The sequence below is a fragment of the Haliaeetus albicilla genome, chromosome 22 (assembly GCF_947461875.1).
Source record: "Haliaeetus albicilla chromosome 22, bHalAlb1.1, whole genome shotgun sequence".
NCBI lineage: Eukaryota > Metazoa > Chordata > Aves > Accipitriformes > Accipitridae > Haliaeetus > Haliaeetus albicilla.
The window spans coordinates 4535542-4560545 of record NC_091504.1 but is presented as its reverse complement, the minus strand read 5'-3'; the positions used below and the strand labels follow the sequence as shown (position 1 = coordinate 4560545).

The 25004-nt window shown below is 46.2% G+C and overlaps 2 long non-coding RNA genes across 3 annotated transcripts in view; one reads left to right on the top strand and one right to left on the bottom strand.

The window, feature by feature from the left end:
• Positions 1-25004, top strand: part of LOC138690403 (uncharacterized) — a 272406-nt gene that overhangs the window by 222389 nt on the left and 25013 nt on the right. The gene's annotated exons all lie outside the window — the stretch shown is intronic.
• Positions 17295-25004, bottom strand: part of LOC138690402 (uncharacterized) — a 110014-nt gene continuing 102304 nt past the window's right edge. Inside the window, exon 3 of the long non-coding RNA XR_011329247.1 lies at positions 17295-17390. This is a non-coding gene — a long non-coding RNA (uncharacterized lncRNA). The remainder of the gene's footprint in view (positions 17391-25004) is intronic.

Here is a 25004-nt window from a genome sequence, read left to right as displayed (position 1 = left end):
GCAAGGTATTTGGAAACCATCACTGTTGCATTTTGAGAATCAAATAGGTTCCCATCCTTCCCCCTCCCCCCCAAACTGTGCAGGATCCAGACCTTTTCCCACTACCCCCCTATGTGCAGCCTGGCTTTGTTCATTTTGCTGCCTCATAGCAAGAATACAGCAAACAACCGAGATGTGTGCCGTGTGCTCCAGGCCAAAGACGGTTTTAAATGGTGCCAGTTCATTTTATGCAGCCATGCAGCCTGGTACATTTTGGGAGGACCACTGGGGTGATGTATGCAAAGTTACTGAAAGTGAGAGGATACTGGTAGCGGTTTATGTTCAGTGCCTGGTTTGGGAAAGAATATACTCAGAATGTTCTAAGCTACAGATCTATTAGAGAAAGAGGAGTGCAAGGTAAGGAGCATGATGCTGCATTTAATGCTAAATGTCTGTTTTCTTTTCATTCAAAGTAGAAAGTAAACAAAGATTGTACCTGCAAAAGAATTGGAATAGCTGTCTTTGTTTCCCAGAGTGAGCATACAAGCACTGGGGAGCAGTTTGCAGGATCAGAACTTGAGCCTGCTCTGGGCGATAACACCTGCAGGAGAGGAAAGAGAAACCCCACTTTTTTTAAATACGGCTCTGCTTGTCTTAGTAGTTCTTCTTGTTAGATTGTGTTGGCGGTCAGACTCTAAGCGCGTGACTAAACTGCTAGAATAGGTAGTTGCTGCCATAATTCTCTAGCCCGGAAAGAAGAGCTGTGGAAGCGAGGAGGGTTTCTTTTTTCTTTTTTTGTTGTTATTAGGAGGAAAAGTAATAACTAACTCTCGCTCCGTGATACCCCGCAATGCCAAATGTGTAGTGCACTTGAGATGGGTTGCTCCTGTACTGCCAAGAGTGAGCCAAGGCTCCTCAGTGCTTTGCACACTGGTGCGAGCGGTGGGAGTCTTTGTGCAGCTGTGGGTACTGGCTTTCTGTGCTGCAGCATGAAAAACAAGAAACACGAGGGTAAGTGGAAGAAATGGGTTATTTTGTGCTAAAAGGAGAACGTCTTGTAGCCTTCAAAGTTGGAATCTCTCTGTTTGGAATTTAAAAACTGTGTTTACTATGCTGTGACGTTTCAAAGAGGGAGAAGGTGTATTGTAGTCACAGATGCTCAGTTCCATTAAGAAGGGTCTTTGCCTTCTGAGTTGAGCTTTCTTGGTTTTCCATGAAGAGTGCCTCAAGCAGTATGATTTCAGATGGCAGCGGAGGAATGAAACCTACATGTGGATTTAGAGGTGAATCAAAAAGGACGTCGTGTGACTGTTTTAGTATAGGAATTTTTTAAATCAGGATTTTTTTTTTTTTTTTTTTTGAGCAAAAGGCCCACTTCCTGTGCGCCTACATAAAGCCCATTTTCTCTGACAGAAGCGTGCAATGTGGCTTGTGATGTAATATTGACTTTACATATAAGCTGTACTATGCTATGCTCTTTTGGGCTTGTAGTATTCTTTTGAAACCCGGCTTTCCACATCGAAGAGGCAAGCTGTGTAACCTGCTTTCCCCCAAAACGTAGAGCAAAAGAACTGCCATAAATACAGTCTGAACAAAACTAGTGGAGGGATTTGTTGGCTGTTGTTAGAATCATGATGGGCCAGAAATTGGCCCCTGCTCACTAATGAGTTACTGTATTTTAATTGTCCTACGCTATCTGGGAAGCAGGTAAGTGTCAGAGCACTTTCCCAGGGAATAGAAGTGCCCCTCTCCGATTCTTTCTGAGAGTCCCCTCTGTAGAATGCTGCATCGTCCGGAAGAGTCTGGGTGCTTGGTATTCTCAAAGGGACCCAAATGGATGAGGTTCAATCCTCCTGACCGCGTGCCCGCAGGAGTTGTGTCTCCAGCTGTGCTTCTGTGCGCAGAGAAACTGCCTCGGTTTCTTTGCTTGGCAGACCTGGTGTGTCTTCCTTTTGATTCAGTGTTTCAGTGGTGATTAGGTATGGAGCAAATCTTTCTCAGGCTTGTGTTTCCCCAAATGCAGAAGAGATCCTAAACCTCTTTGGCTTGGGTACCTGAAGAGCACTTGCGGCTTCCCATCCTCGGGCGTGTGGACAGAGGAGACATCGGATGTTCGTCTTTGCACGCCTATGGCACAACCAACCTGTGGCTGGATTTCCATGCTTCCGCTTGAGCGCAGTTTGGTGCCGCAAGTGGCGTGTGGGAGGTTGGCAGAACGTGCCAGGAGGTGGTATGACAGGCTCCGTAAGAAAAGCTCCAGGACGAATTGCGGAATTGATAAGCTGCTTTCCTCTCGAGTGGAGGTTTTTTTAGTTCTGTTGCCTTAGAGCAGCAGCTCGTGGCCTGCCTGTCGGTCTGTGCCCAGAAGATCTGTGGTGCGGTCGGTCCCGGCTGCGTTTGCACTCCCTGCCAAAGCTGCGGCTGAGCCTGCCCCGAGGGAGAAGGTGAGCAGGGGCCGGGCGATGGACCGATGGACCGGCAGGTCCCGGAGAAAGCCCCGAGGAGGGCGATGGCGCCTGCGGGGGGGCGGCGGTGTCCGTGTCGGAGGCACGGAGCGGTGGCGTGGGGGGGCCGCGCCGTGTCGGAGCCGACGGGGCAGGCGGCAGCAGTTGCTCAGGGAAAGACTGAGAAACGAAGCGTGTGTGGGGTGGGTGAGCCGCCTTCTGGTTTTGGACTTTGTGTGCCTGGGAGTCATTGCTACGGAATTCTTGAAGCAGCTGTTGTTTTTCTAAGACTAGAGGACATTGATAGAGAGCAATGAGCGGTGTTGGAGATGTTTCTTGTTGGTAAGAGTTGTCTCTGTACTTCAGGTTTTTTCATGAAAAGGTAGTGGGGTACTAGTTAAAGAAAAAATTGTCTGTAGGGGAGCGTGCGTATACATACACATATACACACACACACACATAGATGTGGGTGTGTATTCACACCCCACTACAAGCATGTTTTCCTTTCCTGTCCATATCTGTGTGTATGTGTATACACATCCCTACAATTTCTATTCTTTAAAAAAATAGCCTACTACCTAGTCTGTGCTTGTGTGCGTATATGTGTATATATACGTACGTGTGTGTATATATATATATCTCTGTTTAAAATAGGGGTTGTTTTGAAACCACTTGGAACTCCCTTGGCTATTGAAACCCTTCGTGGTCTTAGTGCGGTGCTTCCCTTTGTTTTGTTTGTAGGGCCCTGGTCTAGGTTTGATTTTTCTAGTATGAGACAGAATATTCCTGTCTTTCCAGTAGGTGTTGCCACGAGAGGATCTCCAAACACAAAGAGTTACAGGGAAGGATTCCACACAAGAAGACTAATTTCAAGAGGGGTGTTGGTTATCAGTTAATAACTTTGGAATACAGCCGAGCAATGTTGGTTTCCTGAAATCCTGTTGAAAGACTCATTAATGAAAACTCGGTTTGTTTTGTCAAGCTCTCAGTACGGTTGTGAGTGTGTGTATATGCATCTGCCAATATACTATGGCAGTTTATGCAGAAGGCTGTAATAGAAAAGGCGAGGTATTGACTTTTTAGTAGCTAGTTGGATAATCAGTGTAACTTTCTAAAGTATTACTTACTTAGCTAAAGGCAGCAGGACTAATATGCTGTTGCATTCATTTAGTAGTTGAGTGTCTTTCTGTGCTGACAGGGTTTAGTATTCTGTACAAGGAGGTGTCAGAGTGCGGGTGACAGAAAATCGTAACAGTCTCATGTAAAAATCGAATATCTGAATTGTTAGCTCAGTAAGATTTTTTGTTTTGGTTTTTTTAAAACCCAAAAAGCTAATCCTGGAATTTGATTTTGAATTTAATGTAAAAGTTGATCCTTGTGAAAGTTATTTTTGGTTATTTACTCTTATATTAGTTCTTTGAGTAGCTGGCGCCTTTGTGCTGTCTTGCGTTCTATCAAGGTCAGTATAAAATGAAAATTGATCTTGATAATCACGTAGAGGATTAGGGATGAGTTCAATGCAGAGTATGCAGCCTGCCTAGTAGAGAGTGTGAGTTTGTAAGGACACCTCTGCTGTAGAAACTAAGTCTCTTACTCTTTTATTTAATAGGAGCTGTGAGCTGTGTCCCTAGATGGGTATTTTCATCTTTGGAAAGCAGAGCACCTGCTTCTGCAGAAGGTGCAGAAGCTGCTGCTTGATGCAGAAAAGCATCAAAGGTGCTTTTCTGTTTGTAGGCGTTAAATTTCAAAGATTGCCTAGCAGTTAAGGCTGTTTGCTATTCTTCATCTCCTTCAAATGCTTGAAGAAGGAGCAGCAGTGTTTGTAAAACACTTAAAAGCTTTTATGTCAGATGAAATGTGCTAAAACTTAGAACTTGAGGGAACTCCCCACTGCCCTCATTTTTGGAGGGTGGGAAGTGCTCTGAACTTTCTGCCAGTTCTGGGTTAGCTGAGGTGAACCGTTGCATAGAGAAGGAGGGCTACTTGATGAGCAGAATCCATAAAGGAAGTTGCCCTTCCTTAAGTGCAGTTGCAGGTCAAACCCAGGCGTATCTGTGCTAGTGCATGAGGTAAGCTTTTATAGGTGAGAGCTGCTGCCTGTGTACAGCTGCTGAAGAAGTACCAGCAGCTTAGGAAGATGTAAAACAATTGACCACAATGTGCATTGTTCTTTGCATAATACTTGGCTTCAGCCTTTCTCATCTCAGCTTGGTTCAGATAAGGCATCCCATCTCCTTCAGTTTTTTTTCTCTGAGTCAGGTCGTTGCTTTTCTCTTAAGGGTCTGTTTTTGTGGTGAAGTTACTTTTTAGCTGAGTCCTTGTTTTTTTCACTGCAGCTTCCTTGACCCTAGCTTACAGAAGTGTTCTATGACAGTGTTCCTTGAGCAACCAAGAAACCAAACGCAAAAGCAAGTCTGAAATCTAACGGTAGCCAACATGAGTGCTTTTATGATCAACTTAATTGTACGTTATCCAAATAGTTCTGAACTTTGAAAAGTGTGCATTTTGCTTCTACTTCTTTTTGTACTGCGTCTTGCTCTGTTTGACTTCATCTCAAAGCAAATCCAGTCTTCATACCACTGTTAATATAGTCTGTTCTTGCATTTTCCTCTGGGAATGGAAGAAGGCATGTTGTCTGCTCTGTGGTATCATGCTGGGAGTCTGTGCTGTGAGTGAATGGTTGCTTTGTAATTTTAAAGCCCTGAGTGAGACTCTTCATTTTCAGTGTGTATTTATTTGCTTCAAACATACAAAAGCTCACTCTCCTCATAAACAAAAAAACCCAGCAAAACAAACCAAAACAAAAAACAGTTTGCAGATTTGTGTGCTATTTTCCTTTTCTGGTGTGGATGCAGTATGTGTAATGGAACTTTACAGCAGGGCCAAGTGTGAGGGCTTGCAGGGTGGGTGGTCCCCTAAAGTTCTTCCCAGACTCTTAATCTGAGGTACTTCAGCCCCTTAGGAGGCAGTTTGAAGTGGTGTGAGCTATCTTGTCTGGATGCTGAAGGCTTTTCTTTTCTAATAGCTTGTTAATGTGCCTGTGTTTTGATTGTCCAGGCCAAGCTCCTCCAAAGATGCCCCGAGGTGTACCGCCCTTGTTGTCTAACCAGTATCTTGTGGGACCTGGAGGACTTCTGCCTGCCTACCCAGTAAGCAATTTAATTGTTGCTGTCCTGGGTTGCTTACCCCTTGGTGCAAATGGGCCCTCGCGAGCTGCTGCTGTCTATGCCAAGGCATTTCTGTTGGCACGTGTTGCATGTGGAATTCTTGTTCCAAATGCTGAAGAACCTATGCTACCGGTCCTTAACGGTGTGGTTCTTGTAAACCAAGGGGAGAATGCTACTGTGTTCCTGAATGCAGGCTGGAATGTCAGGTGTGCAGGGATTTGTCTTTGAATGGCACTTTTTAACTTGCTGCAGCTACTTCCTCAGTTCCAGCACTGAAGGCAGAGCCTTTTTGCTCACTGCCTTCCGCTGGCTCTCTGCCTAGCGTGGTATCCACCACGGCTTCGCTTCTGCCTTCAGCCATCGCGGCACGCGGCAACGTTGCCCAGCTTGCCTCAGTCCAGTGATTTGGCCAGCAGGTGCCTTTGCCAGTGAAGCAGGTACGGTAGGAGTTGTGATAAACTGAAAGGGGTTCCATTTTGGGGAAAGGGCAAACGTGAGGGTGATTGTGTCTGGGGGCTGTCAGACCTCAGGGTCCCCTTTTCTGACCCAAACTAGACTGAGGAGAGAGATTCAGAAGAGAACAGGATGTTTCTGGTTGCACAGGATGAGCTCTGGGCTGCCTCTTCATGATAGAGCAGCTGCTGCCCTCAAGCTTTTGTGGTATATAAAGACCTTTGTGTGTCAGGGGGCTCTTGCTTCAATCATGCCAGCTCAATTAGCCCAATTGATTCCCCCCGTTTGTTTTTCCTGCTTTGTCCACAGTGCCTGCTGTTTGTTTAGTGCCATTCCCTAACAGTTTGCTTCCTGGCTAATTTTGAAATACCCTAGTTTCATTTATACATGTATTTCCTAAAGTTAAAAACGAGAAGTAACTGCACAGGGCAAGTGTGTGTTTTTTCTTTTTCTAAGGGACCGAATTCTCAGAGTCTGCTCCTTAAGATGCTTTGAGATTTCAGATTGGTGTTCCTGGAAGTGCACTCAGTACAGCTTAACTCATTTGCGCTATGTGTCTGATTGTCTCAGTGCCTGTTAGTTGAGCGACGTCCTGAGGCTGTACGGGTTGAGTTCTATTTTCATACTCTCCTTTGTACTGTATTTGTTGAAGTGAGAAACTAATTGGATGGGATATCAGGTGTTTGGGGTTTTTTTCCTGTTTCACAGCTAGGACGTGGTTGATTCTCTTTTAATACCCTAGTGTTTTCTGTTGAATAAAAAGGTGACTGTGTCAAATAACAGGAATGACTCCATTCCCGTTAGAAACATCCTCTCCCCACATTTGTTTGTTGAAAAGCTGTGTACGTGGTTAGAAATTTTGGTTGGAGGGTTGCTGCTGTTGGGCGGGTAGCGAGTGCCATGGAAAGAGGATGCCTGAATTCCAAGCACGTCTGACTTGGTTGTGCTGGTGGCTCTTGTGTGTGTCTCTGCCCTAGGTCAAATGGTGAATTCGGGCTTCTTAGAAGAGCTGGGCAGAGTGGGCAAGGGAGCGGTTTAAAACTGTATGTTGGACTGAAGTATTTCCTGCCTTGCTGCCTGAAGTGGTGTCCCGGTCATTCCTGCAGATGGGGAACAGTTTTGAAGAATGGAGAAGTAAAATTAACCCGTGAAACTGCCTGGATTTCTTCTGGTCCCACCCCTCCAAGAGCTGCCAGAAGTGGTTGCCCTTAAATGAGGGCATCTAATTTAGCTGGCAGCTTTGTTATGAAAACGGCTGTATTTTCTGGTGGCTATTTCTATAGAGACTAGTAAAATACTTGTTAGGGTTAGGCCCTCTCTTGCTTCTGATTTTGCACGAGGAGGGGCTTTTTGAGCACCAAAGCTTCCCCGTTTTTTATGGCTTTGTTTTGTTTGCCTTTGTTCAATGTTCATTCTGTTGGTTCCGTGCTGTACTGTCAGTTATGTTGTCGGCCTCGACCGTAAGGTATAACTTTCATCAGTGTAAATGTTGAAGAAGCAGTTTCAGTCCCCTTTCAGGGAGACATGTAAGGATCTTTGGATTACGGATGGCTGTGGGTGCTCGTGTTCCTGCCAGTAGTTGACAGGCCTGGTCAGCTAGGGAAAAAAGGTGTCATTTGCAGTTTATATGAACAGTTTTCCTTCAATGTATTGTTCCTTTCAAAGATTTACAGGTGACATTTTGCTATTTTTGTATCAGAATTTAGGGATTTTTAACGCAAAGCTCTCCACTGAAATGTAAAAAGAATGACCGATGTGTCCTGGAAAGAAGTGCAATTACATAGACTGGCTAGTTCTACTCTTGTAGTTTACAGTTCTACATAAAACACAGGTGTGTGTTTTTTCACTTGGGCTGTGCAGTGGTGTATTGGGTCTGGCTGAGATGGAGTTAGTACTCCCCATAGCAGCCCTCATAGCACTGTGCTCTGCGTCAGTAGCTAGGAAGGTGTTGATAGCACACCAGTGTTTTGGCGACAGCTGAGCAATGCTGGCACAGCATCAAGGCTGTCTCTCCAACATTTTTGCCCCCCCCCAATGGCAGGCTGGGGCAGGGCAAAATCTTGGGAGGGGACATAACCAGGACAGCTGACCTAAACCAACCAAACAGATATTCCATACCATATGACGTCAGCTCAGATATAAAAGCTAAGTAAAGGGAGACGGAAGGGGGGGGCATTTTGTCTTCCGGAACAACCACTACGCGTACTGAAGCCCTGCTTCCCGAGAAGTGGCTAGACATCGCCTGCTGATGGGAAGTAGAGAATAACATCATTTGTTTTTTCTTTGCTTTCGCGCGCGCAACCTTTGCTATCACTTTATTAAACTGTCCTTATCTTGACCCACGAGCCTTTTGTTATATTTTCTCCCCCCCCGTCCAGCTGAGGAGGGGGAGTGATAGAGCGGCTTTGGTGGGCACCTGGCATCCAACCAGGGTCAACCCACTACAGTCCTTTTTGGCGCCCAACGTGGGGCACGACAACGGCAGTTTTGCATTAAGCGTTCTATAGCTAGTTATTAAGTGGCAAGCTCCTGTGCAGGTCACGGAGCTTGTTAGCTGCTTGCTTATCTCTAGCTTGCTGAGTTTGGGAACATGTTAATGCAAATAATGGCTGCGTGCTTTGTCCTGGCACTGATAGCTTTGTTGTGCTGTGGGAGCTATCTTGTGGGGAGAATGAAGGAACGCGGGAACGTGCTAATACAAATAATGTCTATGTGCTTTGTCCTGGCACTGATGGCTTTGCTGTGTTGTGGGAGCTATCTTGTGGAGGAGATGAGGGAACACATCTCCCTCTCCCTACCAGGCATTGATGTGAATGGTTTTATTATGCAGGCTCCCGAGGTCCTTGTTCACCCTTATGTAAGCTGTTTAATACTAATAATTAATACTGGTGGCATATTACGGGTATTGTGGAATCTGGTCTCTTCCTGGTATAAGAGAAGGCAAGTTTTAGGTGAGGCAATACTTAAATGTGCCCTCAAGCGACCGGTGCCTGGGTGGCAGGGTATATGGAAGGATTTGGGCAGATTCCTAGGACGGTTATCACCTCCCATAATCTGGGATTTTACATCTGAACAGGCAAGTAACCCTGGCAAACTGACACGCCACCTGATAGAAGGGTGCCTTGCCTATCCCAATGAAAACCAGCAGCTTCTCGCACTGTACTGGGGCCTGGCCTATGCCTACCGAGCCATAGTTCAACACTGTCAGAGGACCATGGTTGAGGCAGGGACCCAGACTGCATCTGAGGACACCATGCTCGAGATAGGGACCCAAACAACAACAACTACAGTAATTGCCCCAGTAGTGATAAGAAAGCAGTGGACAAGGAGATCAACGGGTCCATACCATCGATTAGTGAGAGAAGAAGAAGAAGAGGAAAGGCTTGATCTAGAAGCTGGTCCTTCGGTAAGGAAATTGGAGGAAGGAGTGAGGGAACTTAAACAGGAAGCGGAAACTACCCGGTCCCTGACGTCCTCAGAACTTCGGGACTTGCGGAAAGATTACAGCCGCCAGCCAGGTGAGCGGATTGCTGCCTGGCTGCTCCGATGCTGGGATAATGGGGCTGATAGTCAGCAACTGGAAGGCAAGGAAGCCCAACAGCTGGGATCCCTCGCTAGAAACCGGGGACTTGAAAGAGGAATTGGAAAAGAGGCAGCAGTTTGCAGTCTCTGGAGCCGGCTTCTCTCAAGCGTGAGGGCAAGATATCCATTCAAGGACGATCTTGTGAATTCCTCAGAAAAGTGGACTACCGCAGATGAAGGCATCCAGTACCTGAGAGAGTTAGCAGTGGTGGAAGTCATCTACAGTGATCTAGATGATGAGGAAGTCTCCAAAGATCCAGAGGATGTCCTGTGCACACGGGCCATGTGGCGAAAGGTGATTCAAGGTGCCCCAGCATCGTATTCTAACAGCTTGGCAGCAATGTATTGTCCAGATATGGAAACACCAACTGTGGAGAAAGTGTCGTCTTGGCTCCAAAACTTTGAGGAAAATCTCTGTGTTTCCTCATCCCTACAGGACAGTGCCTTGGCTGTTAGGGATGCTCCAAGAAATCAGTCCTCTCCTGCCCCAGTCAGAGGGAAAGGGAGCCCAAGGCGTATGCCACGTGGTACACTCTGGTTCTTCCTGCGTGACCAAGGGGAGGACATGAGGAAGTGGGATGGTGAACCCACCTTTAAGCTGGAAGCCCGTGTGCGTGAACTGAGAGGGAAGACAGCTGTTAAGAAGGGGTCACCCAAGAAGAAGGCTGTCAGCGTAGTTGCTGTAGAGGCCCAGGAAAGCACTCAGCGATCCTCCAGGCATAGAAGAACTGAAACTACCTCCCTTGATTCTGGTGAGGGGACTTCTGGTCTGGTACCGCAAGGATCGGACAGTGAATATTCTGATGAGGAACAGCAATAGAGGGTCCCTGCCTTCGGCCAGGAGGAGGAAAGGGATGACCGGATATACTGGACTGTGTGGATTCGATGGCCTGGCACATCAGACCCACAGAAGTATAAGGCTTTGGTAGACACTGGTGCACAGTGTACACTGATGCCATCAGGATACAGGGGCACGGAACCCATCTGGATCTCTGGAGTGACAGGGGGATGCCAAGAATTGACTATACTGGAGGCTGAAGTGAGCTTGACAGGGGACAAGTGGGAAAAGCACCCCATTGTGACCGGCCCAGAGGCCCCTTGTATCCTTGGCATTGACTACCTCAAGAGAGGGTACTTCAAGGACCCGAAGGGGTACCGATGGGCTTTTGGTGTAGCCACTGTAAATGCAGAGAAGATCAAACAGCTATCTACTCTGCCTGGCCTCTCGGAAGATCCCTTCATTGTGGGATTGTTGCAAGTTGAAGAACAGCAGGTGCCAATCGCTACCAGGACGGTGCACCGTCGGCAATCTCGGACAAACCGAGACTCCCTGGCTCCCATCCATGAGCTGATTCATCACCTAGAGAGCCAAGGAGTCATCAGCAAGACTCATTCACCTTTTAATAGTCCTATATGGCCAGTGCAAAAGTCTGATGGAGGGTGGAGGTTAACAGTAGATTATCGCGGCCTGAATGAAGTGACACCGCCACTGAGTGCTGCTGTACCAGACGTGTTAGAGCTCCAATATGAACTGGCATCAAAGGCAGCCACGTGGTATGCTACAATTGATATTGCCAATGCATTTTTCTCCATTCCTTTGGCAGCAGAGTGCAGGCCACAGTTTGCTTTCACATGGAGAGGCGTCCAATACACCTGGAATCGACTGCCCCAGGGGTGGAAGCACAGTCCTACCATTTGTCACGGATTAATCCAAACAGCACTGGAACAAGGCGAAGCCCCTGAACATTTACAATACATAGATGACATCATCGTGTGGGGCAATGAGGCAGAAGAAGTGTTTGAGAAGGGGAAAAGAATAATTCAGATTCTTCTGAAAGCTGGTTTCGCCATAAAGAAAAGCAAGGTCAAGGGACCTGCACAGGAGATTCAGTTCTTGGGAATAAAATGGCAGGATGGACGCCGTCATGTCCCTATGGATGTGGTTAACAAGATAGCATCTATGTCTCCACCAGCTAACAAGAAAGAAACACGAGCTTTCCTAGGCCTTGTGGGGTTCTGGAGAATGCATATTCCAGGTTACAGTCAGCTTGTGAGCCCTCTCTATCGAGTAACGCGGAAAAAGAACTATTTTGAATGGGGCCCTGAACAACAACAAGCCTTTGAGCATATCAGACAAGAAATAGCTCGTGCAGTAGCTCTTGGGCCTGTCCGGACAGGACCAGATGTGCAAAATATACTCTACACTGCAGCTGGGGATCATGGTCTCACCTGGAGCCTGTGGCAGAAAACACCAGGAGAAACCCGAGGTCGACCATTAGGGTTTTGGAGCCGGGGGTACCGAGGATCAGAAGCCCACTACACCCCGACTGAAAAAGAGATACTAGCAGCATATGAGGGGGTTCGAGCCGCTTCAGAAGTTGTTGGTACAGAAGCGTATCTCCTCTTGGCACCACGATTGCCCGTGCTACACTGGATGTTCAAAGGAAACATCCCCTCTGCACATCATGCAACCAGCGCTACATGGAGTAAGTGGATAGCATTGATCACGCAACGGGCTCGACTGGGGAAATCTAACCGCCCAGGAATTCTGGAAGAGATCATGGACTGGCCAGAAGGCAGAGATTTTGGAGCATCACCTGAGGAGGTGGCTCGTGCCCAAGAGGCACCACCATATAATGAGTTATCAGAAGACGAAAGGTGTTATGCTTTGTTTACTGATGGATCCTGTCGTGTGGTAGGGAACCATCGGAAGTGGAAAGCTGCTGTGTGGAGTCCCACACGCCAAGTCGTTGAGGCCACTGAAGGAGAAGGCGAGTCAAGTCAGTTTGCAGAAGTGAAAGCCATCCAACTAGCCCTAAACATTGCTGAACGAGAAAAATGGCCGGTACTCTACCTCTATACCGACTCCTGGATGGTGGCTAATGCCCTATGGGGGTGGCTACAGCAGTGGAAGAAGACCAATTGGCAACGCAGGGGTAAACCCATCTGGGCAGCAGCATTGTGGCAGGACATTGCTGCCCGTGTAGAACACATAACTCTAAGGGTACGTCATGTAGATGCTCACGTGCCCAAAAGCCGTGCCACTGAAGAACATCGAAATAATGAACAGGTAGACAAGGCTGCCAAAATAGAAATAGCTCAGGTGGACCTGGACTGGGAGCGTAAAGGTGAGCTATTTGTAGCTCGATGGGCCCATGAGACATCGGGACATCTAGGGAGAGAGGCAACATATAGGTGGGCTCGTGATCGAGGGGTGGACCTGACCATGGAGGCCATTACACAGGTCACTCATGAATGTGAAACATGTGCTGCAATCAAACGAGCCACCAGAGTAAAGTCTCCCTGGAACAGAGGGCGGTGGCTGGGTTTTCGATATGGCGAGGCCTGGCAAATTGACTACATTGGACCACTGCCGCGAACACGCCAAGGCAAGCGCTACATACTCACCATGGTGGAAGCAACTACTGGTTGGCTAGAAACATATCCTGTAAACCATGCCACTGCCCGAAACACCATCTTAGGCCTCGAAAGGCAAATTTTATGGCGACACGGTACCCCAGAAAGAATTGAATCAGACAATGGGACTCATTTCCGAAATAAACTCATAAGCTCCTGGGCAAAGAAACGTGGCATTGAGTGGGTGTACCACATACCCTATCACCCGCAAGCATCTGGGAAAATTGAGAGATATAATGGACTGTTGAAGACTATGTTGAGAGCGCTAGGCAATGGGACATGGAAGCATTGGGATACAAATTTAGCAGAAGCCACTTGGCTAGTTAACACCAGAGGATCTGCTAACCGTCCTGGTCCTGCCCAAACAAAACCCCTACATACTGTGGGAGGAGATAAGGTCCCCGTAGTGCACGTGGGGAAGTGGCTGGGGAAGGCAGTGTGGATTGCACCTCCCATGGGAAAAGGCAAACCCATTCGTGGGATTGTCTTTGCTCAGGGACCTGGGCGTACTTGGTGGGTAATGCGGAAGGATGGGGAGACCCAGTGTGTGCCTCAAGGACATTTAACCTTGGGGGAAAAATAATCTGTGATGTGAGTTGTATGTTGTAGGAAGTAATGTAGCAGGAATGACCTGAACTGCAGAGGAGTGAACTTCGCAAGGAACCAGACAAGTGCATCGGTGACCCAAACCAAGCTGGTGTTGGGGCCCAACGATTGAACATACTGCTTCTCCTGTCCTGACCACTCATCTTGATGGATGGGGCTCAAGTCATAACCTGTATGTGAACATCAGGAAGAGTGGAAGAAGCCCATGGCATATCTATCTCTTAAAGGACAGGGGATAGTAATTAATAAGAATGTATAAATCCGTACGTTGGGTATAAAAGTGGAAGTATGTAGTTTCAGTTGTAAGTGTTGGTGAGAAAGGATTTCAGTAATGAGAATTCAATACAATAGTATGGTTAGAAGATATCTGTATTAAGTTATGTGGAACCTGAGCAGGACGCAAATGGTATGGAATAAGGGGTGGAGATTGTATTGGGTCTGGCTGAGATGGAGTTAATACTCCCCATAGCAGCCCTCATAGCACTGTGCTCTGCATCAGTAGCTAGGAAGGTGTTGATAGCACACCAGTGTTTTGGCTACAGCTGAGCAATGCTGGCACAGCATCAAGGCTGTCTCTCCAACATTTTTGCCCCCCCCCAATGGCAGGCTGGGGCAGGGCAAAATCTTGGGAGGGGACATAACCAGGACAGCTGACCTAAACCAACCAAACAGATATTCCATACCATATGACGTCAGCTCAGATATAAAAGCTAAGTAAAGGGAGACGGAAGGGGGGGGCATTTTGTCTTCCGGAACAACCACTACGCGTACTGAAGCCCTGCTTTCCGAGAAGCGGCTAGACATCGCCTGCTGATGGGAAGTAGAGAATAACATCATTTGTTTTTTCTTTGCTTTCGCGCGCGCAACCTTTGCTATCACTTTATTAAACTGTCCTTATCTTGATCCACGAGCCTTTTGTTATATTTTCTCCCCCCCCGTCCAGCTGAGGAGGGGGAGTGATAGAGCGGCTTTGGTGGGCACCTGGCATCCAACCAGGGTCAACCCACTACAAGTGGTAAGAAAACCCCACAGACAGAGAAAAAACCCTCCCCTGGAACTTCCTCTGAAATTAGAAGTGGGTGAGATGTATCATATTTTCTGCTTCTTCCACTATCCTGCTTTCTCTTAAACTTGTTTGTATCACTATCATAAATTCCTTGCTTACGCTAGAGCCAAGACAATGTAAGGGTTTGGGGTTTTTTTCTTTTTTTTTTCAGGCCGGTCACCTCCTGTCAGGCAGAGATAGCCATGTGGATGTGCTCGGTCACAGAGGCAGAAGGAGTAACAGGTGGGTGCGTGGTTAGTGATGGTTCTCCCTTTTCAACAGTACTGTCAGGCACATCAGGGAATGATGTGTTGGAGGGGTTTCAGATTGGTGGTAATTACAGAATAGTTATGTGATTATTACTGCAGTAGTGTGAGGGTATGAGAAGGACAAAGATTTGGGGAGGAGAGGGTAGTTTTAATCAGCTGTAAGAATTTTTACAAGGCAGCTTTTGTGGGTCAGCGATGACGATGATGGAGGTGGTGGCTGAGATTCTGTAATGGATATTGTTTTGTTCTGGAATTGAATCCCAAATCACCCTCTGAGAGTCTTAGTCAGACTACTGAATCTGGGAGCATACAGTTTGTTTTCTTAAAACGGCAGGTAGTTGCAGGGAGAGCCTGTTTGGAAGTTTTAGCGGTTTGGGGACAGAGGCTGGTTGGGGGCTGGGGCCCTCGGGGGAGGGGGCTGTTTGTGCCCCGTGCCCGTGGGCTGGCGCTCACAGCTGGGAACGGGCTTTCCAAAATCCTGTTGGAATGGAAGGAGCCAGACGTGGGACCTGTGGCCGAGCTGGGGGACAGGGAGCAGCCCTGGACCAGCCGGCCTCAGGACCTGCAGCAAACTTGCCTTCAGACCGGCTCTCCCAGCAGGACACTGCCCAGGAGTCACTTTGATTGTTGCTGTTCTCCTTCAGGAAGCATGGCACGCACCAAGCACACCCGGAGCTGCGCCCGTGCCAGGAGAAGACTTGGAGTGGAGTGCAGCCGGGGCTGATGGCGACAGTTCCCACCAGCTCAGGAAGATGCAGGTAAGATGCCACAGAGGGGAGAGCAAGTGGCTGTCACTTCTCTTGCAGGAGCAGGATTTAACAGCAGAAGGGAGGCGGTCTGAAAGGGCTTTGGAGGTCCAAAAGTGCCTCGGGCAGCTGGAGCAGTCATGTGACAGCAGAGGAAGAAGAGAAGGAGATGCAGGTGACGCGTCTGGGACGATGTTTCCGAGGTACCATCTGCCACACAAACACAGAGAAAGACAGAGGCGTTGGGAGGTCATGGAACGGGTGGGAAAGGTGCCTGGGCGAGAGGAGAGCACGGGGAGATGGGAGGCAGTGCTGGAGATGGAGGGGAAAAATCCAGGGTGTTGGAAGTGAGGATGCTTCTGCTGTGCAGAGGCCTTCTGTAAAAGCTGCGAGTTCATCTCCTGGCTTTGGTTTTCCCGGGCTGTGCTTTGCTGAGCCTCAAATGGGGCTGCTGTTCTCGTCCAGATTTTTGCTCTGAAACCATTCAAGTGCTGAGGGCTGGGATTTTTCAAGAGCATCATATTTCTCTTTGGGCTTCCTGGGGAGGGATTGCAGTCATGCAAGACCTGTTGGGGAGCTCAGTCTTCTGTTGGGATGCTCCCTGTGGGACAGGAGGGCAATTGCTTTGAGCTGCCTCTATTTCGGGAAGGATTAACCTACATTTGCCTTCCATCTGAAATACTGCTTAGTGCCACTTGTTGGTTTGTTTTTTTTAAGAAAAGTTGGGAAGTGTATGTGAACAGCTGAGTGCTAGTATACAGTGAATTACCTTCCCTGCTGACAGTAAATGGTTTTAGGATTAAAAATACCCATTTTATGTTACAAAAATTGGTGCTGATGGACTCCTGGCTGACAAAATCTCTTTCCAGCTTGCTTAAACATTAAACAGTACTCAAAGTGGCGTTCAGATGATCTCGTGTGATTTCTTGCAATTAATCATGGTTGTCTAAAGCGTACTACTAAAGTGTTTTTGTTGTTTTAAAAAGTAGGATGAGAAGTTCATAGAGACATCTTCTGTGTCGGGGTTCAATGAGTTCAAGCTATTGTTGTGTCTGGTTGAGAGTTTCTGATGTTATTTTTCCCTCGTTCAGAGGGAGGTGAACATGCCCATCTCGCCCTCCAGGAGCAAGGATGCCATGTCCGGGTTCGAGCCCATGCCACCCTCAAAGCTTGCGTCCTCGAGTTGAGCGTGGAGGGGCATCACCCCGCGAAGGTTTGGTGTGTTGTAGCAGTCGGTGCTGTGAGGTCTGGTGGGTGGCAGTGGGGTGGAAGCAGCTGTTGGGGGCTCCATCATTTGCATAGCCCAGCCCCTCCCCCCCCCCCCCCGCCCCCGCATGCTTCGGAATGTTGGGGTCCCTGTGGCAGTTTTTGAATGGTCCCTCCCAGTTGGGTCAACGGACCCAGCGCAGCCCGAAGATCCCTTTGGAGCTCCTCTCTCTGGCATAAATCCCTCGGCATTTGGGCTTGAGAAGAGGTAAAGTTGAAATCTGCAGATCTCCTTAGATGACCTTCAGGAGCTGTGGGCTGTGGGTGGGGACTGGCTCTGTGTCTCTGGTCCAGTGACTGGTGTCATTGCTCATAGGAAGAGCTTTACCAGGTGAATCTGCCATTTCCCTTCTTCTGGGGGTTACGGGAGCTGTTTTGGAGGTGAGGGCGATGTAAATTCCCGGTCTTGAGCCAACCTGGATGGGGCAGAGGTGGACTGTGATTTGTCTGACCTCAACTGTGTATCTGTAATGCAGTTGTAATTGTCTCTGCCTGCACAACTGGCATGAGGTCCTGCTTTATTTTAAAGGAGATATAGTGAATAAAATCAGTGAATCTAATGGGCGGTCTTTCTGACCAAATATATACGTATTTATTTAGGATAAGATAAACGGTCCCTTGAACTCACTGGTTATACGGACTTAACTCTGTGTTGCCTCAAAATGGGACCAAGTTTGGCTCGGCCATGGGCGTCTACATTAGAGACATCCACGTTTAGTCAGATGAATCACACCCCAGTCTCCTGTGTTCGTCATCAGGTCTCTGGCAACTCTGCTGTTAGCCCTTATTGAAGCCAAGTACAGTCCCTGTCTCATTGATTGATTGATTTTAACAGAAAGGAAAGTCAGTCTTAGACATTTGGTTGCAGAAGAAAGTTTGTGTTTGAAGATCATGCTTGGATCTTCGAGTAGGTCTAATTAGATGCCTTTTCCTCTTTGCTTCATCCCTGATAAGCTTAGGCACTCTCTGTTTGTCCTGTTTCTGAGGACCACTGCCCAAGGCGCCTAGCGTTGCACAGGGAGATGCTGCATCTCATTTTGCACTGTGAGTTTTGTTAGTCATCAGGAATGAAGTACTTCTAGGAGACAAGCTAACTAAATTGCACTCAAGTGAAAAAAGTGCTCTATAAATCCCAAGAAATAATACTGGATTGTAATCAAAATAGAAGTATTTTGAGCAAAAGGTGCTTAAAAAGTTAGGTAAAAACGATGAGCACGGTGCAATTTGTTTAGTTTGGATTTTTATATATTTTCGATTTAAAGTTTGAATGTAAACAAATCTGGTTGAATTGATGTGGAAAAGATGTTCAAATTGCCAAGTATTTCTTTCAAACAAGAATAAGCAAAGTAGCAGCTAGAGAGAGTGTTTTGGCTTTAAAGTGTGTTGTATTTGTGAACCCAAATCTCCAAGCTGCTGGGCTGCTGGGCAGGGTGAGACCTGTGCCAGCCAATTCATCTTTTAGCTCCAAGTGCCTTTTGATAGAGATGCAGGTCTCCTGGGGATTGTGGGGACGTGCTCCTGCATCTGGAAAAGATGGCTGAGTTCCTGGTGTAAGAAGGGCACTGGGGTTTAGAGGTCAGAGTTGAGGCAGGTATGGAAGATGGCAATAGCTGTGATCTTTAGTGCAAAAAATTTATTTTTGTATATTCAAGCAGGTTTTTTTCTCTCCTCTGCTAATCCAGTGTGGAATATGAGCCAATAAAGAGAAACCGACGCTGGACACGCTGGACACACTTAAGTATTTGTTTTAAAATAGGTGTGAGGTCAAGCTAGAACATGCTTTGCAATTGGTGTACTTACTGCAGCAAATTTTCTGCTCTTCCTGGCCGTCTTCTGTGGTTTTCAGCCTGCTTCACCTCCACAGAAAGAGATACCGTGTGTATGAAAGAGGCCGTTATGCGTCTTCCCTTAGGAGATGTTTTTTTGTGCTCTGCTCTTGAATTACAATCTGAATTATTTATGCCAACGTTTCAAATAGCTTTTGGATTCCCTGGTTAAAGTATTCTGAACCTAACCCCAGTTACAACGCACAACTCCCACCAGCCATCAGTTTTTATTTCATGTCATTTTTCATGAAGTAACACACATTGCAGCCAGAATCGTGTGTTGCTGTTCCATGGTTCTTTTTACAGTAGTTTTCCAGCTGTATTCCTCGTCCCCGTGATAAAGAGTGTTGCCAGTATTTCTTTTTATCTTAGAATACACATGGTAAGGATGGTTGCTGGATGTCTCATCCTTTTTAAGGCTGTGAAGGCATGCTCTGACAAGGCCTTTTCCCAGACCCAGGTATTCAGGGATGCAAGGTGTGCCTATCCCCATCAGCTCTGTGAAGGATTTAAGAGAGCTTGTGCGCCTGAAGGCTGAATGATGCTTCTGTGTCAGAAGCTGAATTTCCGCCAGCAAAAGCAGCTTCCCCGACTCTTTAAGCTGTGTGTCCTTTTAATGCTGCAAAATGTAAATAAGGATCCTTGCGTACATCTTTCTCAATTAAATGTGCAGTGGATGCCTTCTCGTTCAGCTAGTCTGGAGCTTAAAAAGCAGCTTAAAAATACCGGACAGGGTAATTTTTGGTGGATGTGGCCTGAGCCTGCTTGGAAGAAAACTGGATTGGTTACACAAGTCTTTATGTGAGGCCCAAAGAGAGCCTAAGGTTTTGAGTGCCCTCGAATGCTCTTTTCAAGTAGGTTAAGAGGCACATATACACCCTGTAGTGGTGTAAGGACTCCCCAGAACATCTTCAGGACAGTAAGCCACTGTTTTCATGCAACCTCAGCTAGCGTTGTGCTGCTCTTTGCAGGATCGGGTGAGCGGTGTTGTCTTTGGCTGTGTGGGCTTAAATGTGTTTCTAATGTGCATGTCAAATAATTGCCTGTTAAACAGACTGCCAGTGCGGCTGAAGCCAGTGCTTCCGAAGAAGGTGAAATAGAAGCTTTGAAGATAGGGTCCTGCTGTGAATACGATCCAGTCAAGTAAGTGTTGATTGTGTCCAATCTGATCTTTGCAGATTGTGGAAAAATTGCAGAGATGTTTGTTTTAACAAGAGAGACACATGCCTACCTCTTTGTTTTTTTCCCCCAGACCATTTAGTTACCCGAAGAAACCCTCGGGTCCGCCTCTGCCATCATCTGCTTGCTTTCGTTGCAGAAAACGTGGCCACTACATAAAGAACCGCCCGACAAATGGGGTACGATTGTGGGGGACTTGTGGTGTTACTTAGTTTTTAATTGTTTTACCTTGGCAGTTACGTAACAAATACATGGATACTCATATTAAGACTTGTTTCTGTTGGGGTGAAATGCAGAGGTTGTATGGCAATGTTGCAGAGGCCTTCAAAATTCCAGGGGAAGCTGGAATTATAAGTGTGAAATTTTCTTTTTCCTAGGTTGTAGACATTCAATATATCCATAGGTCTTCCTGGGTGAACTTTCATGCATGTTTTTATATCTTTCAGTATTAGTGGAAATGTTTCTGTTTTCCACTCTTTTTAATGGCAGTTCACAGTTTTTATTATTTTGTACAAACCCAAGACATTTCTCTCTGCCCCATCTATTGAATATTTGCGTGTCTTAATTGCACTAAGTCCCTGGTTGAGTATTGATGCCATTTAAGCGTAGTCACTGAGGGTATATGCGTGAGGTCCGAGTTCAAACTTCACGTGTATGGACAGTGAATGTAGGTATCTGCAGTGAGTGATTCAGAGCACCGAATTAGTGTCTCTGAACTGCGCTGTGGAGGAGGAGCAGCGGGTTTGTGTCTCTTCTCTGAGTGGATGGTGAGCTAAGGGACATGTCACCCTTAAGGAACCTGAAGTTAAGCCAAAGAATGTCGCTTGAGTTGAAAACCCTGCTCAAGCCTTTGGAACATCCTGGCTATATTTGTTTAGGAGAATAAGTATTTCAGTTGAGCATCCCTTACGCTAGGTAAAAGGAGAGGGTTAAAGGCTTTTGCTGCTTAAAATAATCACTGGAAAGTCATTTTAAGTGTGGGTCTTGAGGTACGTCTGCATTTCTTTTCTGAAGAGGACACCAATTTTGAGTCTGTTGCCAGAATGAAAAAGAGCACAGGAATTCCAAGGAGTTCTGTGCTAGAGGTACCCGATACAAAGGGTGCTATGCTGACAAACACTGGAAAGTATGCAGTACCAACTATGAAAGCATAAGTGTGGAATTAAGTGGACTGACCAAAAAGCGAACGAGAGAAACCACGCATAAATATCTGAGTGGCAATGCCACCGAGTTGGCCAGCATCTGTCGTTACAGGGGAGGAAGCACTGTCATTGTATCTTAACCTTAAAATCTGTGATGCTTTCTAATGTTAGAAGAGGGTGGTCCTACTGTTCGTGTCCCTGGAATTTGGTTCAAGTTGTGGTACGCCAAGAATCTGTGTTTCTGCAAAACATTTCAGTAGCGTTTACAGTGGATTTGTTCTCTTTGAAAGCTCATTTTGCTTCTGTTTTATGTTTCAAAGGCTTCTTGCCAAGTTTAACAGATGGCTGTTGGACTGAGATTTCCTCCCCCTCTGACTTTTCTGAAATCCCATGTGTGAAACAGACTGAAGTTTTCCTGTTGCTATACAGTGAGAAAATACTGCCGTGTGCTGACAGGAGTGGCTGTTTTAAAATGACCATGGTAGCACTTCTGGTTTTCCGTCATGGATCTCCTTCTGTAGAAGCTGTAACATAGACTTCTTGCTTTTATAAAATGTAATTGCTCGGAGACTAACGTTAATGCTGAGCCTGCAATTTACATGCATCCTCTGGCAAAGGAGAGGTGGGATTCATTTCACCTGCTTTCTAGCTGTGCAAAGATTATTTTTCTAGTCCGAGCTTCTTTCTGAGTTGATCCAATGAATGGGAGAGTTCTGCAGAAGGAAGATTGTTCCTCCCTCCCTCTTCTAGTGTTGTGGCTATAGAAAAGTAGTTTAAACTAAGCGCCTACCTTTTAGGAGGCTAATGTGGAGCGAGAAGAATTCCATCTCTTCTCTTGCTTTGAGAAAATGCAAAGCTTGGAAAAGTTTTCCTCTACCCATCTTTAACTCGTTTCTTTTTCCTTCCCCACCCCTCCTCCAGGGAAGCTTATGCTAGAGGAAGGATGGAGAAGCCTCCCTTTTTACCAGAGGAGCCATCCTCTTCTTCCTCCTCCTCCTCCTCCTCTTCCTCCACCTCAGACGCTCCTGTTCCAGAGGAGTTGTCATGTCTCATCTGTAAGGACATAATGACTGATGCAGCTGTTATTCCCTGCTGTGGCAACAGTTATTGTGACAAATGTAAGTGTTACTCCCATGTTTGTTAATTCTAGACATCACATCTGATTTTCTGAAAGCAGAAAGAGGAGGGAACAAAATTACTTTGTTACCAGTTCTATTTTATGCTGAAGTATACCCTGAACAGGAAAGGGCTCTTCTGGTATCAAGGGCGAAAAAAGCCAGGAAGCCTTTTCCCCTTTTTAGGTATCTAGTTAAGTCTTCTTTACAAGTGGAAGGATGAGTATGAGGAGAGTGGCTAATTGTGCAGGGGATTACAGTATTAGATACTGAATGCTTTTAGTTTGTCCACAGCCCTTTGTCTCATACAAAATTATATAGCCAACTCTGGTGAGTTACAGTGCTCTGCAACAAACGGATAGTTAGGCATTTAATCCAGATTCTTCTCCACGGGAGAGTTGGTTAAAACCTTCAGAACTCGAACCTCCTAATGGTTTTTTGAACCTACTAATGTTTTGTTTTGAAATGCGTTTTGTTCATTAACCTTGAGGTTGGGGACTTCTCGCTGTACTAGATAGTGGGGAAAAAGACTAGTTGCAACATCAAGACACAGCCTATGCTACATCTTCAGATGTTCCAATGGTGAAATACAAAACTGTATAGTTATTTGCTGCATACTAGAAATTTTTTACACTGTTGAACATTTATAGCTTCACGCTCTCAGTTCAAGACCATATTCACCCATTAATCATATACATGTCTTTATGATTGGTGAGAACCCCCAAAACTTCCTTAGTTTGGCTAAATGCTATTTTGATTATTCTAATTCTACACAGGTATTAGAACAGCATTACTGGAATCTGAGGACCATATATGCCCAACGTGTCAGGAGACAGATATTTCGCCCGATGCTTTAATTCCCAACAAGTGCCTACGCCAGGTAACGAGTTTTACATAAAGTGCTTGTAAGAAAAGGCTATTTGTAAAAAGCGGAAAGGGAAGAAAATATTAATTTATATCTCCTTAGGCAAGGCGTAATTGAATAAGGCTAAATTGACTTTTCAAATACACTATTTGTTGCTGTCACAGAAGCTTACGACTCTTTAGAGACGATCTGGCAAATTCAGGTCCAGCTCTTACTGAACACGATTGCCTCGCTTTCACATTTGGCGTTAACGCTGAAGTACTTTAAATTCAGGTCCTCTGAGCTACCAGTCATTAGTATCAGTGTTCAATGTGACGTGTTCATACATCTGTATGTTGGTTTCTTTTAGGATTGATGGCATTTACAGGAATACACGAGTAATTTTCCTCTGTGAAGGCTTTTGTTTGTATATCTGCTGAATTTTCATCGTACCTTCTTGTAAATGCTTTTCTGCCTCTAGGCTGTGAGCAACTTCAGAAGTGGAACTGGCTACACAAAAAGGCTCCATCAGCAGATTCGGCAGCAGCAACAGCAGCGGCAGCAGCAGCAGCCGCCATCGCCTCCACCACCACTCATGACTGTTACACCTCCCGCTGTTCTGGTGAGTGCCGCTGAACCATCTACATCTTCCTCTCTGTCAATCAGCAGCTTGTTGAAATAAAGCTTACCTTCTCTTCCAACACATGCAGTGATTCTTATATTGTAGTAGAGCTTCTTTTCCAACTGTCTGCGTTTATTCACAAGGGCTGTCGGGTTCCTGTGCGAAGACAAGCAGCGTTAGCAAGTTGTCTGGGCCCCCAAGGACAGTCAATACCCACCACTGGTAAGGAACTGTAACTTTAGAATTCCTTTCAAAAAATTATCTTCAGATCAACTGAATGGGATTTTTTGCTTTTTCCTCTCTCCACTCCAAAAGGTCATCCAGGGAGAGGCAGTACAATTGGCTCAGCGGGTGGCAGACCAGGCTGGGAACTGTAAGTATTCTACAGAAATTCAACGTATTACTACTTGTAAGCTGTTAAACAAGGCCGTAGCACTTAACTTCTGCAACGGCTGATTCATAATGCAGTAAGTATGCACAGATAGTTGTGGAGAATACAAGCGCTCGTTAATTTTTCAATGGCCTAATTTGAACTGGCTTTAAGAAAGGGGATCTGTGCTTGCAGTGAAATTATTTAAAATAAACCTCCAGGACCTGATTGAGAAGAGGACTCTGACAAAGGAAGTCTTTTTGAGGAAACCAGAATTACCTATCAAAATTAAATACAATTAAAGGATCAGGTGGAAAGCCACCCTTTTGGTTACTGGCTGAACAGGGCTGTAGAAATTGATTTCCCAGTAGGAGTCAGCCTCCAACATTCTTTTTTTCTAACAACTTAGTTGATGCTGATTGAGCAAATTCTTGGAAAAGTCAACGCTGTTCTGTTATGACCATTTGGAATGTCTTCGGTGTAGTCAGCCCAAATAGCCAAGCTGCTTTCTCTCAGTTGGCGAGAGAGGAGTCTGTTTTATCTGTGATTGCAGGGTCAGATCAGTCCTTCCTTTTGGTATATATGTGTTATAGATAGATAGATTGTAAGGGTGTCCTGTGTTTATAAAATCTTAAATCAAAACAAACCCCAGGATCCATCCCACAGATTGTCTAAAATCTCCAATTGAGTAAGCAGGAGAATAACAAGTCGGGGACAAGAGCAGGCCAAATACATCATGGTGAGGCAACAACGTAGGAAGCGTACGTGGAAGAAGATAAAAGAAGCTTGGGAGAAGATGAGTTACTATCCGTGCAGTACTTTGCAGATCAGAAGCGTGAAGTGTTGGCACGTGCGAGATGGGAGTCTCTTTTAAGCCTGGGCAGCCTCCATCCACAGTCGCAAAGCTGAGTCTGAGGAGAGCAGACTGAGGG